The sequence below is a fragment of the Elephas maximus genome, chromosome X (genome assembly GCF_024166365.1).
Source record: "Elephas maximus indicus isolate mEleMax1 chromosome X, mEleMax1 primary haplotype, whole genome shotgun sequence".
Lineage (NCBI taxonomy): Eukaryota > Metazoa > Chordata > Mammalia > Proboscidea > Elephantidae > Elephas > Elephas maximus.
This window is the reverse complement of record NC_064846.1, coordinates 71,268,452-71,287,713: the sequence shown is the minus strand read 5'-3', so window position 1 is coordinate 71,287,713 and position 19,262 is coordinate 71,268,452.

The following is a 19,262-nucleotide window of genomic DNA, read 5'->3' as shown; positions in this document are numbered from 1 at the left end:
AGTATAGTCTTTTTATGAGAATTTGGGGTCTGCATCCCACTGATCTCCTGCTCCCTCAGGAGTTCTCTGTTGTGCTCCCTGTCAGGGCAGTCATCGATTGTGGCCGGGCACCAACTAGTTCTTCTGGTCTCAGGATGATGTAGGTCTCTGGTTCATGTGGCCCTTTCTGTCTCTTGGGTTCTTAGTTGTCGTGTGACCTTGGTGTTCTTCATTTTCCTTTGCTCCAGGTGGGTTGAGACCAATTGATGCAACTTAGATGGCCGCTTGTTAGCATTTAAGACCCCAGACGCCGCATTTCAAAGTGGGATGCAGAATGTTTTCATAATAGAATTATTTTGCCAATTGACTTAGAAGTCCCCTCAAACCATGTTCCCCAGACCCCCGCCCCTGCTCCGCTGACCTTTGAAGCATTCATTTTATCCCGGAAACCTCTTTGCTTTTAGTCCAGTCCAATTGGGCTGACCTTCCTTGTATTGAGTGTTGTCTTTCCCTTCACCCAAAGCAGTTCTCATCTACTGATTGATCAATAAAAAACCCTCTCCCTCCCTCTGCCCTTTGTAACCACAAAAGTATGTGTTCTTCTCAGTTTTTACTATTTCTCAAGATCTTATAATAGTGGTCTTATACAATATTTGTCCTTTTGCCTCTGACTCATTTCGCTCAGCATAATGCCTTCCAGATTCCTCCATGTTATGAAATGTTTCACAGATTCGTCACTGTTCTTTATCGATGCGTAGTATTCCATTGTGTGAATATACCACAATTTATTTACCCATTCATCCGTTGATGGACACCTTGGTTGCTTCCAGCTTTTTGCTATTGTAAACAGAGCTGCAATAAACATGGGTGTGCATATGTCTGTTTGTGTGAAGGCTCTTGTACCTCTAGGGTATATTCCGAGGAGTGGGATTTCTGGGTTGTATGGTAGTTTTATTTCTAACTGTTTAAGATAACGCCAGATAGATTTCCAAAGTGGTTGTACCATTTTACATTCCCACCAGCAGTGTATGAGAGTTCCAATCTCTCCGCAGCCTCTCCAACATTTATTATTTTGTGTTTTTTGGATTAATGCCAGCCTAGTTGGTGTGAGATGGAATCACATCGTAGTTTTAATTTGCATTTCTCTAATGGCTAATGATCGTGAGCATTTTCTCATGTATCTGTTGGCTGCCTGAATATCTTTAGTGAAATGTGTGTTCATATCCTTTGCCCACTTCTTGATTGGGTTGTTTGTCTTTTTGTGGTTGAGTTTTGACAGAATCATGTAGATTTTAGAGATCAGGCACTGGTCTGAGATGTCATAGCTGAAAATTCTTTCCCAGTCTGTAGGTGGTCTTTTTACTCTTTTGGTGAAGTCTTTAGATGAGCGTAGGTGTTTGATTTTTAGGAGCTCCCAGTTATCTGGTTTCTCTTCATCATTTTTGGTAATGTTTTGTATTCTGTTTATGCCCTGTATTAGGGCTCCTAGGGTTGTCCCTATTTTTTCTTCCATGATCTTTATCGTTTTAGTCTTTATGTTTAGGTCTTTGATCCACTTGGAATTAGTTTTTGTGCATGGTGTGAGGTATGGGTCCTGTTTCATTTTTTTGCAAGTGGATATCCAGTTATGCCAGCACCATTTGTTAAAAAGACTATCTTTTCCCCAATTAACTGACACTGGGCCTTTGTCAAATATCAGCTTCTCATACGTGGATGGATTTATATCTGGATTCTCAATTCTGTTCCATTGGTCTATGTGTCTGTTGTTGTACCAGTACCAGGCTGTTTTGACTACTGTGGCTGTATAATAGCTTCTGAAATCAGGTAGAGTGAGGTCTCCCACTTTCTTCTTCTTTTTCAGTAATGCTTTGCTTATCCGGGGGTTCTTTCCCTTCCATATGAAATTGGTGATTTGTTTCTCTATCCCCTTAAAATATGACATTGGAATTTGGATCAGAAGTGCGTTATATGTATAGATGGCTTTTGGTAGAATAGACATTTTTACTATGTTAAGTCTTCCTATCCATGAGCAAGGTATGTTTTTCCACTTAAGGAGGTCCTTTTGAATTTCTTGTAGTAGAGCTTTGTAGTTTTCTTTGTATAGGTCTTTTACATCCTTGGTAAGATTTATTCCTAAGTATTTTATCTTCTTGGGGGCTACTGTGAATGGTATTGATTTGGTTATTTCCTCTTCGATGTTCTTTTTGTTGATGTAGAGGAATCCAAGTGTTTTTTGTATGTTTATTTTATAACCTGAGACTCTGCCAAACTCTTCTATTAGTTTCAGTAGTTTTCTGGAGGATTCCTTAGGGTTTTCTGTGTATACGATCATGTCATCTGCAAATAGTGATAGCTTTACTTCCTCCTTACCGATCTGGATACCCTTTATTTCTTTGTCTAGCCTAATTGCCCTGGCTAGGACTTCAAGTACGATGTTGAATAAGAGCGGTGATAAAGGGCATCCTTGTCTGGTTCCCGTTCTCAAGGGAAATGCTTTCAGGTTCTCTCCATTTAGAGTGATATTGGCTGTTGGCTTTGCATAAATGCCCTTTATTATGTTGAGGAATTTTCCTTCAATTCCTATTTTGGTAAGAGTTTTTATCATAAATGGGTGTTGAACTTTGTCAAATGCCTTTTCTGCATCAATTGATAAGATCATGTGGTTTTTGTCTTTTGTTTTATTTATGTGATGGATTACATTAATGGTTTTTCTGATATTAAACCAGCCTTGCATACCTGGTATAAATCCCACTTGATCAGTGTGAATTATTTTTTTGATGTGTTGTTGGATTCTATTGGCTGGAATTTTGTTGAGGATTTTTGCATCAATGTTCATGAGGGATATAGGTCTATAATTTTCTTTTTTTGTAATGTCTTTACCTGGTTTTGGTATCAGGGAGATGGTAGCTTCATAGAATGAGTTGGGTAGTATTCCGTCTTTTTCTATGCTTTGAAACACCTTCAGTAGTAGTGGTGTTAAGTCTTCTCTGAAGGTTTGGTAGAACTCTGCAGTGAAGCCGTCCGGGCCAGGACTTTTTTTTGTTGGGAGTTTTTTGATTACCGTTTCAATCTCTTTTTTTGTTATGGGTCTATTTAGTTGTTCTACTTCTGAATGTGTTAGTTTAGGTAGGTAGTGTTTTTCCAGGAATTCATCCATTTCTTCTAGGTTTTCAAATTTGTTAGAGTACAATTTTTCGTAGTAATCTCAAATGATTCTTTTAATTTCATTTGGTTCTGTTGTGATGTGGTCCTTCTCGTTTCTTATTCGGGTTGTTTCCTTTCCTGTGTTTCTTTAGTCAGTCTAGCCAATGGTTTATCAATTTTGTTAATTTTTTCGAAGAACCAGCTTTTGGCTTTGTTAATTCTTTCAATTGCTTTCCTGTTCTCTAATTCCTTTAGTTCAGCTCTAATTTTTATTATTTGTTTTCTTCTGGTGCCTGATGGGTTCTTTTGTTGCTCACTTTCTATTTGTTCAAGTTGTAGGGACAGTTCTCTGATTTTGGCTCTTTCTTCTTTTTGTATGTGTGCATTTATCAATATAAATTGGCCTCTGAGCACTGCTTTTGCTGTGTCCCAGAGGTTTTGATAGGAAATATTTTCATTCTCGTTGCATTCTATGAATTTCCTTATTCCCTCCTTGATGTCTTCTATAACCCAGTCTTTTTTCAGCAGGGTATTGTTCAGTTTCCAAGTATTTGATTTCTTTTCCCTAGTTTTTCTGTTATTGATTTCTAGTTTCATTGGCTTGTGGTCTGAGAAGATGCTTTGTAATATTTCGATGTTTTGGATTCTGCAAAGGTTTGTTTTATGACCTAATATGTGGTCTATTCTAGAGAATGTTCCATGTGCACTGGAAAAAAAAGTATATTTTGCAGCAGTTGGGTGGAGAGTTCTGTATAAGTCGATGAGGTGAAGTTGGTTGATTGTAGTAATTAGGTCTTCCTTGTCTCTATTGAGCTTCTTACTGGATGTCCTGTCCGTCTCCGAAAGTGGTGTGTTGAAGTCTCCTGCTATAATTGTGGAGGTGTCTATCTCACTTTTCAATTATGTTAAAATTTGATTTATGTATCTTGCAGCCCTGTCATTGGGTGCATAAATATTTAATATGGTTATGTCTTCCTGATCAATTGTCCCTTTTATCATTATATAGTGTCCTTCTTTATCCTTTGTGGTGGATTTAAGTCTAAAGTCTATTTTGTCAGAAATTAATGTTGCTACTCCTCTTCTTTTTTCTTATTGTTTGCTTGATATACTTTTTTCCATCCTTTGAGTTTTAGTTTGTTTGTGTCTCTAAGTCTAAGGTGTGTCTCTTGTAGGCAGCATATAGATGGATCGTGTTTCTTTATCCAGTCCGTGACTCTCTGTCTCTTTATTGGTGCATTTAGTCCATTTACATTCAGCGTAATTATAGATAAATAAGTTTTTAGTGCTGTCATTTTGATGCCTTTTCATGTGTGTTGTTGGCCATTTCATTTTTCCACATACTTTTTTGTGCTGAGACGTTTTTCTTAGTAAATTGTAAGATCCTCATTTTCATAATGTTTGACTTTATGTTAGTTGAGTCGTTACGTTTTTCTTGGCTTTTTTCTTGAGTTATGGAGTTGATATTCCTTTTTGTGGTTACCTTATTATTTACCCCTATTTTTCTAAGTAAAAACCTAACTTGTATCGTTCTATATCGCCTTATATCACTCTCCATTTGGCAGTTCAATGCCTCCTGTATTTAGTCCCTCTTTTTGATTATTGTGATCTTTTACCTATTGACTTCCATGATTCCCTTTATGTGTATCATTTATTTATTTATTTATTTATTAGAATTAATCTTAAATTTGTTTGTTTTTGTGCTTTCCCTATTTGAGTTGATATCAGGACGTTCTGTTTTGTGACCTTGTATTGTGCTGGTGCCTGATATTATTGGTCATCTGACCAAACAATCTCCTTTAGCCTTTCTTGTAGCCTTGGTTTGGTTTTTGCAAATTCTCTAAACTTGTGTTTATCTGTAAATATCTTAATTTCGCCTTCATATTTCAGAGAGAGTTTTGCTGGATATATGATCCTTGGTTGGCAGTTTTTCTCCTTCAGTGCTCTGTATATGTCGTCCCATTCCCTTCTTGCCTGCATGGTTTCTGCTGAATAGTCTGAACTTATTCTTATTGATTCTCCCTTGAAGGAAACCTTTCTTTTCTCCCTGGCTGCTTTTAAAATTTTCTGTTTATCTTTGGTTTTGGCGAGTTTGATGATAATATGTCTTGGTGTTTTTCTTTTTGGATCAATCTTAAATGGGGTTCGATGAGCATCTTGGATAGTTATCCTTTCGTCTTTCATGATGTCAGGGAAGTTTTGTGTCAGGAGTTCTTCAACTATTTTCTCTGTGTTTTCTGTCCCCCCTCCCTGTTCTGGGACTCCAATCACTCGCAAGTTATCCTTCTTGATAGAGTCCCACATGATTCTTAGGGTTTCTTCATTTTTTTTAATTCTTTTATCTGATTTTTTTCAGCTATGTTGGTGTTGATTCTCTGGTCCTCCCCATCTTCTTTTGATACTTCTTATGTTGTTCAATGCTTTGCTACAGAAACTTTCAATATTGCAACTTAAGAATTGATTTTTTTCTTTAATTCTTTCAGCTTGAGAAATGCTGAGCATGTTCTTCCCTTTTAGTTTTCTAACTCCGGGTCTTTGCATATTTCATTATAATACTTTGACTTCTCGAGGTTCCCTTTGAAATCTTTTTTTCCTGCTCTTTTACTTCATCATTTCTTTCTTTCACTTTAGCTACTCTACATTCAAGAGCAAGTGTCAGAAACCCTCTGAAAAACATTTTGGTCTTTTCTTTCTTTCTTATCTTTTAATGACCTTTTGCTTCCTTCATGTATGATGTCCTTGATGTCATCCCACAACTTGTCAGGTCTTTGATCATTAGCCTTCAGTGTGTCAAATCTTTTCTTGAGATGGCCTCTACATTCAGGTGAGATATACTCAAGGTCATTCTTTGGCTCTCATGGACTTGTTTTAATTTTCTCCAGCTTCAAATTGAACTTACATATGAACAATTGATATTCTCTTCTGTAGTAGGCCCCTGGCCTTGTTCTGACTGATGATATTGAGCTTTTCCAACATCTCTTTCCAGAGGTGTAGTTGATTTGACTGTTGCGTATTACACCTGGCAAGGTTCACATGTGTAGTCACCATTTATTTTGTTGAAAAAATGTATTCCCAATGAATAGGTCATTAGTCTTGCAAAATTCTATCATTTGATCTTCAGCATTTCTCTATCACCAAGGGCATATTTTTCCAACTACTGATCTTCTTTGTTGCCAGCTTTCACATTCCAATCACCAGTAATTATCAATGCATCTTGATTTCATGTTTGATTAATTTCAGACTGCAGAATTTGTTAAAAAAAATCTTTAATTTCTTCATCTTTGACGTTAGTGGTTGGTGCGTAAATTTGAATAATAGTCATGTTAATGGGTCTTCTTTGTAGGTGTACGGATATTATCCCAAAACTGACAGACTTGTACTTCAGGATAGATCTTGAAATTTTTTTTTTTGACAATTAATGCAACACTATTGCTCTTCAACTTATCATTCCCAGCATAGTAGATGATGTGATTGTCCAATTCAAAATGGTCTGTACTAGTCCATTTCAGCTCACTAATGCCTAAGATATTGATCTTCAAGTGTTCCATTTCATCTTTGATGACTGCCAATTTTCTTAAATTCTTATGTCATACATCCCACGTTCTGATTATTAATGGATATTTGGAACTATTTATTTTCATTTTGAGTGGTTGCCACATCAGCAAATGAAGGTCCTGACAGCTTGACTCCATCTGCATCATTAAGGTCGACTCTGCTTTGAGGAGGCAGCTCTTCTGAATCTTGTTCTGTGTGCCTTGCAACCTGAGGGGCTCATCTTCCAGCACTATACCAGACAATATTACATAATGTTTTTGTAGGCCACTTTTCTTAGAAGTAGATCACCAGGTCCATCTTTGTAGTCTGTCATAGTCTGGAAGCTCCACTGAAAGCTGTCCACCATCGGTGACCAAGCTGTCATTTGAAATACCAGGGCATAATTCCAGCATCACAGCAACATGCAAGCCACCACAGCATGACAAACTGACAGAAGAAATAAAGATATAAAACCTCCCAAGTTTGGTAAAGAACATTATTTTACACATCCAAACAATTAAAAAAGAGAAAACAACTCTAAATCAAATATTAAACTATTGAAATACAAAGCTAAAGAAAGACTCTTGAAAGTAGCAAAAGAGAAGTGACTCAACATGTGCAAGGGATTCTTAATAAAATTAACAGGTGATTTTTCATCAGAAGTTCCAATTCTGTATTAAAAAAAAAAGTTGTTACCATTGAGTTGATTTCAACTCATAACTACTCTATAGTATAGAGTACAATGGCCCATAGAGTTTTCAATAATTGGACAGTGGATTTGAACTGTTGACCTTTTGTTTATCATCCAAGCTCTTAACCACTCTGCCACCACAGGTCCTAATTTCATATAAGAAGGTATCAATACATTATAAGTAAAAGGACGAAAAAAATATGTACTTTCCAATCATGAATCAAATGAAAGCTAGAGTAGCTATTATCGTATCAGAGAAAAGAGACTTCAGACCTAGGAAAATTGCCAGGGATTTATCAGCTATAATAAACATGTTTAAAGAACTAAAGGAAACCAGATTTTCTAATTTTGATGAAACCTACCAACCCAAGAATCTGAAGTAGGATAAACTAAAAGATTTCCACCCCATACACATCATATTAAACTCTCAAAAACCAAAGACAAAGAGAAACCTTGAAATCATCTAGAGAAAAATGGATTCGTCTTACAATAGAATAACAATAAGATTAACAGTTCACTTCCCAGCAGAAGCCACAGAGGCCTGAAGGCAGTCAGAAGGTATACTCAATGTGCTGAAAAGTAAACAAACAACAAAAAAAATTACTGTCAACCAAGAATTCAATATCTTGAAAAATTATTATTCAAACATAAAGGTCAAACAAAGACATTCCCAGATCAACAAAAATTGAGATAATTTGTTTCCGGAATACCCATCTTCCAAAAAATGAAAAAGAAAATCCTTCAGGATGAAAAGAAATTACACCACAGAGTAAGCTGAATGTGCACAAAGAAATAGAGTGTACAGGATAAAGGATATATAAGGATAAATATAAAAGACAATATGACTGTATATGTAAAAATTGTTGAATGGGTGTCTGTTTTGTTGTATATAATTTTACCAAAAATAAAAAATAAATAAAAGAGTATGAATATATTTTTTACTCATTTCTTATACTAAGTGATTTAAAACTGCTTTAAAGAATAATTAAAAAGTGGTACTTACATCTCATAGAATATGAAAATTAATCTGCATTACAAAATAAGGGAGGGGAGCTATACTGGAAAAAAGTTATTTAGTTTACTAGAATTAAATTAGTTTTATCTGTAAGTTTTTTTTTTTTTTTTTTTGAAGAGGCACATTGTAATCATCAGAGCAACCACTATAAAAATCACTTTAACCAAAGCAAAAGCTAAGAAGTTTTCTGTACATATCCAAATACTTTGAAGGACAAGGTAACTGGGGCTGGGGCCTGGGGACCATAGTTTTGGGGGACATTCAGGTCAATTGGCATAACAAAGTTTATTAAGAAAATGTTCTGCATTCCACTTTGATGAGTGGCTTCTGGGGACTTTAAAGCTTGTGAGCGGCCATCTAAGATACATCAATTGGTCCCATCCCACTTGAAGCAAAGGAGAATAAAAAGAAAAAAGAAAAAGTTGAATACATTGCAGATGCTCAGTGAAATATATACGAGGTGGACTAATGAGTATTCACTTACTAACAAGTATTTATTAAATGGTTTATGTATGTGCCAGGCATTGTTTTAAGCAATTGGTGTTGAATAAGGCAAAACTCTGTTTCTGTATGGAGTTTACATTCTAGTGAGGGGGAGACCAAAATGAGCAATATAATAAATAAATAATTTATAAAATATGTTAGACAGCAATAATCACTATGGGGAATAGGAAAAGAGGAACAGGTTACAGGGGATTAGAAGTGTCCATGGAAGGCAACATGGTGAGTATTAAATAGAATGGTCTAGAATATATAATACGTGAGATTAGATTCTCACTTACTTTGAGTTTCCAGCCTTCATTCTGTCACAACTTCCTGACCAGGGTTGCAATGATGATCATCACAGTTTCTCTGATGTCATTGCTCACAAACAAAACTTTGAACTTACTCTTTTAGTAAAACAGGGATAAAATAGATTACTGAAACAATTAAACATTTCCAAGGGACACTTTCAATTGAGGAATAAAGTACCAATGCCAGAGAAAAACGTTTTTATCTTCCTGGAATGCATATTCAGAATTTTCCTTTGGAATACTTACAAATTTACTGCCTATCTTGGAACTGAAGAGTTAATAGTATCTTGCTTTTCCAATTATTCTTAACTTAAACAAAGGGTCTATTAATTCACTAGAGGCTTATGGATTGGATTCACTGGGCCAGCGAACCTATAAGATTTTGTGTATGGGTAAAGGGGGACTTCATTGCTTTTATCCAATGTTAAAGTGAGCCCATTTTCCAAAAAAGGTTGTGAATTATTCCTCTAGATCATGTATAGTAACACAAATTGCACTTTTAAAAAAAATTTGTGATCTGAAAAAAGTCTAGCTTTTGTTTCCAATATATTTTTTTAACCTTGGAAGAATTACATCATTTCAATATACTGTGTTTTAAACACTATGAACATTTTTGAAGTCAAAACAAATCTGTTAAATTTGATTATTGATGGATTAAAAAAAAAAAAACACTTTAAAGTATAGTTTTTAGGAGGCAGAGCCAACATGGTGCCCTAGATAGATGCATCATGTCATCCCTCTGCAGCAAAGACCCAAAAAACTAAGTCAAACAGATAAAAACATCAGTCCTGGAACCCTAAGCATCAAATGAAGGGTTAAAGAACTAGGTCAAACACTGCATAGAAGAAGAAACTGAAGGAAAACAGAGGAAGAGGAAAGATATAGAGTGGAGGCCCCCCTGCCAACTAACATGACACAGTGTCACCATCTTGGAGCACAGCCAGCAATGAACCCAGACAAGGAATATGGGAAGGCAACTTCATGGAGCTCCCAAGAGGATACAGAACACCCATTAACCAGAGACACATGCTTTCCCACCCCTCATCCTTGTGCTCCATATAGCATTTCAACCCCTTCCCATGGGTCATTCTTCACCTTGGCTAGAGAGCTACCATCCCAAAGCCACTTGGGTTGTTCTCCACCCACACCAGCTGGCTCCTACCACAGCATTATTTTTCATTCTTCCTCCCACCTACCCTGTATGCCACCTTTACTCCTCGCTGGGTCACACTGCACTGCCACAGGTAGAGAGCTACCACCCACCACTAACCCAGGTCCTCCAGTCCCCACTCACCAGCTCCTGCTGCGTCATTTCTCCCCCCTTCTTCCTTTTTTCCTCCTTTGTCTCTACCTCTATTGGCCACCTCTAACCCTTCCCACTGGGCCACATTGCACCATCGTGGCTAGATAGCCAACAGCCTGCTGCCACCTCAAGTCCACCCCACCCCTACCTGCCAGCTACTATCACACCATTTTTTTCCACTTTCTTCCTTTTATTTCTCCATCCCAACTAGCTCCCTTCCAGCAAGCCCTTGTCATGCCACCATGGCTAGAACATCCCTGGCTCAGATCTGCCACTCTACTGGGCCCACACAGCCCCTCCTTTCCTGCCACTTGATCAGCTTCTGAAAGGAGAGAAGTGAGCCCATACCACATGCAGTCCAACACCACAGTCTATGTGGCAAGATGCTGTGAACATTCCTACTCTGCTGGACCAAAATCAGGAGGTAGACAGTGCCCCCCCCAGTCCTCCCTCAGCCACTCCACCAAACCAGGGTACAGAAAGCAGGCTTGCCCTGTCTGCTGCTGCCCTGTCCACCTGGATGAGGTGGTGAGAGCTCTCTTGTCCACAGATGAGCAAGAAACAACGCATGCCTGGCCCATCTACCCACACATATCAAAACAAAACAAAGAAGCAAGATGAAACAAATGAACATGCAATCAATAAATAAAGAAAATAATACCTTAAAGTCTCAGAGAGAGCAGACAATATCAAAACATATAAAAAAGCAGAACAAGATGGCTCCAGCAAGTGACCAAAATGAAGAATCAGATGACCTTCCAGTAGAAGAAATGGTAGTGGAATTATCTGACATAGAATTGAAAAGACTGATATTTAGTGCTCTCCAACAGATTAGGAAAGAGATCAAGAAAAATGCAGAAAAAAACAAGGAAAAAATAGACAAAACCAAGGAAAACATAGCCAAAATCAAGGAAAACACAGACAAAACAATAGAAGAATTCAGGAAAATAATACAAGAATAAAATGTCAAGATAAACAAACAATTAGAAATCATATGAAAACAGCAACTAGAAACCCAAAAGATAAACAATGAAATTTCAAAAATGGGCAACCCAACAGAAGATTTTAGGAGCAAATTTGAAACAATGAAAGACAGAATCAGTGAGATTAAAGTCAAATCGATGGATGTCACTTTGTTTGAGTTAAAAATCAGAGAAAGGAATGAAGAAAACCTTTTGGGGCAGGGAAATCACTAACTAGATAATAACCCCCCCCCAAAAAACCTGTTTCTTCTGAGTCAATTCTGACTCATAGTGACCCTACAAGTTTTAACTCTGATGAAGACATAGACAACACACAACACAGGGGAAGTCAGCACAATTTGACCAAGGCAAAGACATAGAAGCTTCCTATACACATCCAAACACCTTGAGGGATTGAATTACTGGGGCTGTGGACTGGGGACTATGGTCTCTGGGGACATCTAGTTCAATTAGCATAACATAGTTCATAAAAAGAATATTCTACATCCTTCTTTGGCATCTTAAAAGCTTGTGAGCAGCCATCAAAGATGCATCTATTGGTTCCATCACGTTTGGAGCAAAGAAGAATGAAGAAAACAAAAGACACAAGGAAAATATTAGTCTAAAGGACTAGTGGACCACATGAACCACAGCCTCCACCAGCCTGAGCCCAAAAGAACTAGATAGTGCCCAGCTACCACCACTGACCACTCTGAAAGAGATCACAAGAGAGGGTCCTGGACAGAGCAGGAGAAAAATGTAGAACAAAATTCAAATTTACAAAAAAAAGACCAGACTTGCTGGTCTGGCAGAGACTGGAGGGAGCCCCTGAGACTATGGCCCTCTTACACCCTGCTAACTCAGAACTGAAGCCACTCTTGAAGTCCACCTTTCAGCCAAAGATTAGACAGGCCTAAAAAATAAACAAAAACACATGTAAGTTACATGCTTTTTAATTCAATCAAGTATATGAGACCAAATTAATGGGCAACACCTGCCCAAAAACAAAGACAAGAAAGCAGGAAGAGACTGGAAAACAGGATGACTGCATGCAGAGAACCCAGGGTGGAAGGGAAAATAGGACAAGGTTGTCACATTGTGGGAATTGCAACCAATGTCACAAAACAATTGATGTATAAACTTTTTAATGAAAAACTAATTTGAGCTGTAAACTTTCACATAAAACACAAGAAAAAAAAAATCCCAATGAGGAAAAGTCCCAGACCAAATGGCTTCAAGTGGTGAATTCTACCAAATATTTAAAGGAGAATTAACAAGTATTCTGCTCAAATGCTTCTACGAAATGGTAAGAAGAGGGAACATTTCCTAATTCATTCTATGAGACCAGAATTAACCTGAAACCAAGGCCAGATAAAGACATCTCAAGGAAAAAAAAAAAACACTATAGACTAATATCCCTTATAAATATAAATGCTAAAATCTTCAACAAAATATTAGCATACCAAATCCAACAGCTCATTAAATGGATTATTCACCATTATCAAATGAGATTTATCCCAAAATGCAGGGTGGTTAAATGTAAGAAAATCAATCAATGTAATATATTACATTAATAGAATAAAGAAAAGAATTACATGATCATCTCAATTGATATTAAAAAGGCATTGGATGAAATCCAACAGCTGTTCATGCAAAAGCATTCGGCAAACTAGGAATAGAAGGGAAATTTCTGAACACAATAAAGGGCATTTTGGAAAAACCCAGAGCTAACATCATACTTTATGGTGAAAGACCAAAAATTCTCTTCCTAAAATCAGGAACAAGACAGGGACACTTGTTTTCACTTTTGCTACTGACCATTGTACTGGAAGTTGTAACCAGAGCTATTGGGCAAGAAGCAGGAATAAATAACATCCAAGTGGGACAGGAAAAAAAAAAAAAGAGTCAATTTCTACTTTCAAATAACATGATTCTATGTGTAGAAAATCCCAAAGAGTCCACAAGAAAGTTCCTAGGGCTAATAAATGAAATTGGCAAAGTTGCAAGGCACAAGATCAAAACAAAAAAGTCTGTTGGATATCTATACAACAGAAATAAACAAGGTGAAAAGGAAATTAAGAAAACAATTACATTTACTTCAGGATCTAAAAGAATAAAACATCTAGGAATATCTAGGAATGAATTTTACCAGGGAGGTGAAAGACTTGTGTAGTGAAAAATATAAAATATTTCTGAAAAATACTAAAAAAAAAAACAAACCTATAAATGGAATGTCATTTTGCATTCATGGACAGGAAAACCTAATATTCTTATGGTATCTACCTATTCAAAGCAATATAAAGCTTCAACATAATCTCTACCCAGTTTCCAATAGCATATTTACAGAAATGGAACAGCCAATTCTCAAATTAGTGACCAACAGCAACGGGTTCTGAGTAGCCACACTGATCATGAAAAAGAACATATGATGGCTCATATTTCCAATTTAAAAACGTACTATTAAGTCTACATTAAAAAAAAAAAAAAAACCACAGTGGTTCTGATATAAGGATAGATATATAGACCAAGTGAATATAATTGTGGGTGTGGAAATAAACTCATACATCGAGGGAAAACTTATTTTTGACAGGTTGCTGAATCCAACCAATGGGGAAAAATAATATTTTTAATAAGTGATTCTGGGGCAGCTTGGTTTCTACATGCAAAAGAATGAAGTTGTACCAATATCTCACACCATTTACAAAAATTAACTAAAAATGGTTAAAAAGCCTAAATGTAAGAACCAAAATCATAAAACTCTTAGAAGAAAACACTGGCACAATGCTTTCAGACTCAGTTTTTTGCAATGGAGTCTTAGGTATGGCACACAAAGCACAAGCAACAAGAGACAACATAGATAAATTGGACTTTACCAAAATGAAAAACTTCTGTTCATCAAAGGACTTTAATAGCAAAGTGAAGTTACAACCTACAGAATGGGAGGCAATATTCGGAAACCATATGTCTGATAAAGACAATGTCCAGAATATATAAAGAACTCCTACAACTCAACAACAAAAATACAAACAGCCCAATTTTAAAATGGACAAAGATCTCGAATAGACATTTCCACAAAGGAGACATATGGCCAATAAGCACATGAAAATATGATTGGTGTCACTAGTCATTAGGGAAAATCAAATCAATCCACACTGATTAGGAGTAGGGTTGCACAGCTGATTATTGTAAGTGATGTCAATAAGTCATAAACTTGTAAAAAGTTCAATTGGCAGAAGTGGTGTGACAGATGTATTTACAAGGACAAAAAAGTCACAGCTGAGGCTGCTTATGTACAACCAAACACCTCATGGGATTTGATTCCTTGGTTTGGAGGTTTAGGGCCATGATTTCTTGGGATATCCCAGTTAGCTAGCTTAATAACGTGTTCAGCGCTTCTGTTCTACCTCCTAGTTCTTTGAGCAGTGCCTGTGGTCTTCAAAGATTGCAAGTGGCCATCCGGGGCTCAACATTTGGCCTCTATTTACCTGGAGTAACAGAGGAAGAAGGAGAGACAGGGATGGGAGGAGGATATGAAATATGTGGCTAATCGACCCTGTGAATAACTGCCTCCTTTTCCATGAGACCAGAAGAACTGGATGGTGCCCAGCTACCATTACTGGACATTTTGATCAAGGATTCTACAGAAGACTCTTGATCAAAAGGGGGAAATGGAGGACAGAATTTCCAATTCTCATGGACTGTAGACTTTCTGGAGCCATGGAGGCTGGATAAGCCCCTGAAACTATTGCCCTGAGATAATCATTAAGCCTTAAACTAAAAATATCCCCTGAAGTCTTCTTAAAACCAAAAAATACCTTAACTAGTAAAAAATGTCTGTCTTGAGCATTATGCTCTTTTAAGAACTATCTGTGCAAGATGAAATTGACAACAGCAATTTAAAACATTAGATAGAAACCTTAGGGGGCAATGAGTTTTTGTTAATAGGGGAGAAACAACTCATGAAAAGAGAGTGAACATGGTTGCACAACTCAAAGAATGTAATCCATGTCACTGAATTGTACATGTAGAAACTGTTGAATTGGTATATGTTTTGCTGTGTATATTCTTAACAACAACGACAAGATAAATTAAATGAAAAAACACAGGAGAATACTAGCTGACACCCACTAGGATAGTTACTATTAGAAAAATGGAAACTAATAACATTGATGAGGATGTGGTATAATTAGAACCCTCATGCATTGCTGGCATGAATGTAAAATGGTGCAGCTCCCATGGAAAACAATGTGGCTTTTTCTTTAAAAAAGTTAAACATAGAATTATCACATGATCCAGCAAGTCCACTCCTAAGTATATATTCAAGAGACTTGAAAGCAGGGACTCAGATATTTGTACACTGTGTTTATTGCAGCATTATTCACAATAGTCACAATGAAACAACTCAAGTGTTCAACAACAGATGAATGGATAACCAAAACAGTATATCCATACAATGCAACATAATGCAGCTATAAAGAGAAATGAAATTCTGACACATGCCACAACATATATGAACCTTGAAAATATTATGCTGAATTAAATAAGTCATACACAAAAAGAGAAATAGTGTATGATTCCACTGACATGAAATATCTAGGATAGGCAAATGCATGGAGACAAAAGTAGATTAGTGGCACCAGGGGTTTGGGGCAAGAGGGAATTTGAGTTACTGCTGATGGGCCACTGTGCTTCTGTTTGGAATGATGTAAAATTTTGGAAATGGATAGGGGTGGTGGTAGCACAACACAGTGAATGTAATTAAACTCAAATGTACATTTAAAATGGTTAAAAGGGCAAAAAAATTTACACGTATTTTATCACAATAAAGTGTTTAAAAGTAGACTTTATGACAAAATTTGCTATTAAAGACAAAGATGGATATTTCATAATAAAAGAAGGCCGATACACCAGAAAAAAAAAACAATTTTACATATGTATATGCACCTAACAGCAAAACTCCAAAATACATGAAGTAAAACTGACAATTCAATGAAGATATAGACAATTGAGGCTTAATAGCAGGAGACTTCCATATCCGCTTACAGTAATGGATAGAACAATTATAAAGAGGAACAATAAAGATATAGAAGGTTTGAACAATATTATATATTTAAACAATATATAACAGACCTCTGTGGAACATGCCACTCAACAGCAACAGAATAAGTTCTTCCAATAGACACAAGGGATATTTTCCAGGAAAACAGCATGTCAGGATACAAACCAACCCTCAATAAATTTAAGATGATTTAAATCACACCAAGTATGTTTTCTGAACTACTTGGAATTAAGTAAAATTAATGGTATAAAATTAAATTTAAAATTTAATAATAGAAGTAATTTGGGAAATCAACACATGTATGAGAATTAAAGAATATATTTCTAAATAATTCATGGGAGAAAGAAGAAATAAGGAAAATAAGGAAGCATTTTGTTAAAAGAAAGAAAATTAAAACAGCATTTCAAAATTTATGTAATGTACCCAAAATCATGTTAAATGAAATGTTTAGTTTTATGTCTACATTTTAAAAGAATAAAACTAGCCAATCAATAATCTAAACTTTCATTTGATAATTTTTAAAAAGAAAAAGAAAATCAACCCATAATAATCAAAACAAAGGCAATAAAGAAGGTTATAGTGGAAATCATTGAAATTGCAAACTAAAAACTGATAGAAAAAAAATCGATGAAGGAAAATCTGGGTTTTTTGTGAAGAGTAACAAAAATTGATAAATCTTTGACTAGACTAATTGAGAAAAAAAGAGAAAAAACACAAGTTACTAAAATCTGTAATTAAAAAGGAAACCACCATGTACTCTTCAGAAATTAATAAATAATAAGGGAATAGTATGAAGATGTTTATTTCAACAAACTAGACAAATTAGATGAAATGGACAAATTCCTAGAAATAAATTACTGAAACTCAGCCAAGAAGAAAGAGGAAAACCTATATAAAGAAATTAAATTAACAATTAAAATTTTTCCCACAAATAAAATCTCAGACAAATATGGTTTCAATGTTGAATTCTTCCAAATATTAAATAAGAAATAATATAAAATCCTATAAACTCTGCAAAGAAAATTGAGTAGGTAAGAACACTTCCCAACTTATTTTATGAGCTTATTATTACAGTGAGTTTACCAAAAAAAACCTGCAGACTAATATACTCATAAATATAGAGGCAAAGTTCCTAAAAAAAGTCAGCCACACAAGTTCAGTAACATAAAAAAAAAAAAAGAATCTAAACCATGCTCAAGTCACATATATCTTGGGAATGCAAGTAAGTTTAAATCAGAAAATCAATAACTTAATTGATGTTATGTTGTTAGATGCTCTCGAGGTCTGCTCCAACTCAGTGACCCTGTGTACGACAGAAGGAAACACTGCCCAGTCTTGCACCATGCTCAGAATCTTTGCTATGCTTGAGCCCGTTGTTGCAGCCACGGTGTCAGTTCATCTTGTTGAAAGTCTTCCTCCCTTTCGCTGACCCTGTCCTTTACCAAGCATGATGTCCTTCTCCAGGGACTGGTCCCTTCTGATAAAATATACAAAGTACATGAGACTTGCCATTCTCGCTTCTGAGGAGCATTCTGGCTGTACTTCTTCCAAGACAAATTTGGTCATTCCTCTGGCTTGTTGTTGTTCTTAGGGGCTGTTGAGTCAGTTTCGACTAATAAAGATCCTATGTACGACAGAAAGAAACACTGCCCAGTCCTGTGCCAGCCTCACAATTGTTATGCTTGAGCCCATTGTTGCAGCCACTGTGTCAATCCATCTCGTTGAGGGTCTTACTCTTTTTTGTTGACCAACTACTTTACCAAGCATGATGTCCTTCTCTGGCAATCCATGGTATATTCAATATCTTCACCATCACTGTAATTCGAAGGCATCAATTCTTCTTCAGTCTTCCTTATTCATTTTCCAGCTTTCGTATGAGTATGAGGCAATTGAAAACACCATGGCTTGGGTCAGGTGCACCTTAGTTCTTAAGGTGACGTCTTCGCTTTTTAACACTTTAAAGAGGTCTCTTGCAGCATATTTGCCCAATCCAATACATTGTTTGATTTCTTGACTGCTACTTCTGTGGGAGTTGACTGTAGATACAAGTAAAATGAAATCCTTGACAAATTCAATATTTTCTCTCCAGTAGTGAAGATTTTTGTTTTCTTTATGTTGAAATGTAATACAGCATATTAATAGAATGAAATAAAAAATCCACATGATGATCACTTCAATAGATTAAACAAATTTGATAAAAATTACTTAAGATTAAAAAATAAGTATAAAGCTTGTACACTAAAACATAAAATATCGCCAAGAGAATTAAAAAATTTAAATAAGTTCAAAAAGTTTTGTGTTCTTGAATTGGAAGACTAAATATTATTAAGATGGTAATTCACTCCAATAGTTTTCATGAATTCTTCCAAAATCTGGCAGTATTTTCTGCAGAAATTGACAAACTGGTCTTAAAATTTATATAAAAATGCGAAGACCCAGAATAGAAAAAAAAACCCTTAAAAAAGGACAAAGTTGGAGGACTTCTACTTCAAACTATAAAGCTATACTTATCAAGAAAGTGTGTTAAAGGCATAAGAATAGATGCATAGATATTTAGAACAAAATTGAAAGCCCAGAAATAAAGTCTGATTCTTATAGTCAATATATAGGTGCCATGGACATTCAATGGGAGCAGAAGTTGCTTTATAAAAGGACTATGACAATAAAAAAAAAAAAGTTCATGCAAAATGATGAATTTACATCCATGTGTCAGACCATGCAAACAAAATTAACTTAAAAATTTCAGAGACCTAAATGTAAGAGCCACAACTGTGAATATTTCAG